Consider the following 2,180-nt stretch of genomic DNA (forward strand, 5'->3'; position numbering starts at 1 on the left):
GCTTCAGCAAGTTTCCTCACGCTATTTTCCTTCACCGTTAAAGCAAGCGATAATTCACAAAGAATACACACATAATATTTAGAAAAGTCAGAGATATGTGCTCTTGGGTTTCGAACCTGCGGACATTCGTCTCGGCAGTCCGTTCCACAACCTTCTTAGACTATCGCCGTTTTTTAGATCCAATGTCTTCAATTAATGAGCGTGCTGTATTCACTTCTAGAATTCGGACTCTTGCAAACGTAGTCTGTATTGAAAATTTTACTTTATTTTTTAAAGTAAAGAACGTATTTCCTTTACCTCCAAAAGAACTTTTAGTTTTTTCTTTTACAGCCAGCTACTCACCGTTGTTTTTTCATGAACGTTCATTTTCTTACAATCAGGACGTTGTCAATATCGTTAGGCGTTTAAAAGCCTTTGCGGTGAGGCCATTAGTATTCCCAGATGGGGTCCCCATGTTGCCAATGAAATTAGAGACAATATTTTGAAAATAATGTAGCTATTTTTTTAAAAATAAAAATAGCTTATAGCACTCTGGAGTAATGTAGCTTCATATTGGTGTAAGAAATTTTAAAATCGGTTAAGTAGTTGTTGAGTTTTATACATGACATACAAATATAAAAAAATAATCTCTCTTTGATGTTAGTTTAGATTACCGACGAGACTAGCAACACTCTTCTGTTATAACTGTTCATAGACTTCGACAAACAAGCAAGTATCTTACCCTATGTAAGAATACACCTACTTGAAATTCTTTGAAGAGCTTGGACTAAAAACCTTTGCAAGACATTGCGTACTATATCCAATAGATTTCAAATTTCATGCTTAATAAATACACTATTAATGATTATGAATAGGTTAACTCCCTGAGTTTTCAAAAAATAAAATGCCCTTGAAACATCTTATATAATATTTGGTACCCTCATGCAAATATTAGATGTAATACTGATACACAAAGAATTTTAAATTAATAATGTTAGGAATCTTCGGTACCGTTGTCAAGGCAAAAGAAAGCCGGGCTCGTCCGGGATTCGAACCCGGGACCTCTCGCACCCGAAGCGAGAATCATACCTCTAGACCAACGAGCCATGTCTACATGTCAGTGGATTAAGGTTCGATTAACTCGACATAGTTTCGTAGAGTCAGTGCGGTGACTAGCCTTTTATGTACCCAGTGTTTATATATAAACGCTTATGCATGATCCAAAGTTTTGTACTGGTCTAAACATTTCAGGGTTCCAGCAGGCTTTGCGTTCTATCCCTAGACACTGCTAGTACCGCCCTAGCAATTTCGTGGAGTCGTTTAGATTATTTTTAACTTAAAAAGCAACAAAAGTTGTAAATCGTCTTAAAAATAGCTGTATATCTTGCGAAAGAGGTAGGTTTAATACCAGTTAAAGGATGCCCGAATTAAGTATGACGTCACCACCATTATGTCGCAGGCGTGCGAATGAGATAGAGAGCTACTATGAGCCGATTCCTCTCGTGTAAACATTATTGGTGTCTCATTTTTAACTGATTTTGATACTATTCTTATATAAAGGTTTCTTCATTATATTGTGATACCTAAAATAATGTCTCTGAAAATTACATATTCTTCTGGTATGTTAGATGTGTTTTAAAAATTATAGTCCATTATTGGACAATCAATACTTTCTATTGTGCGTTATTCATTCACAAATCTTGTACTAAAAATTCATGGAATTCTAGAAAATTCTCTCGTGTGGTCACCATCATCTCCCGTAATGGTGTTACGGCAGCGCTCTTTGATAGACTTGCACAAACATTTTACAGATTTCAACAGACAGCAGCATCAATATTACACGTTTATGTTATGTACATAGAGTTCAATTTAGATTGATTCAAGTCGATAGTTTTAAGAGCTAATATTGAATAATTTTATTAATATTTTGTGGTAAAAATCTTGATAGTGAAAAAATCAATTACTCGGGTAATATACATTACAAAGCCGCCATAGTATTCACTTACCGTCAGGCGATATTCAATTGTATGTACAATAAAGAGGTAGATATACCTTTAGAACGTGCAATCTGAAGACACAAAATCGACTTTATATTTTATTTTTATTCGCACGGCAAAATATACTGCACCTGATGGTACGTGGAGTGACTTCCAATATAATGTCTACTGACGAGAGATGATTACCTTACGGCAGTCGACACA

General features: G+C 35.2%; 1 non-coding gene across 1 annotated transcript; it reads right to left on the reverse strand.

Moving 5' to 3' along the window:
- Nucleotides 1–1,013: 1,013 nt before the first annotated feature.
- On the reverse strand, nt 1,014–1,085 carry Trnap-cgg. Its single transcript has one exon. It is a non-coding gene; the product is annotated as a tRNA-Pro (tRNA).
- Between the last annotated feature and the right edge of the window lie 1,095 nt (nt 1,086–2,180).

The sequence above is a fragment of the Manduca sexta genome, chromosome 5 (genome assembly GCF_014839805.1).
Source record: "Manduca sexta isolate Smith_Timp_Sample1 chromosome 5, JHU_Msex_v1.0, whole genome shotgun sequence".
In the NCBI taxonomy this organism is placed as follows: domain Eukaryota; kingdom Metazoa; phylum Arthropoda; class Insecta; order Lepidoptera; family Sphingidae; genus Manduca; species Manduca sexta.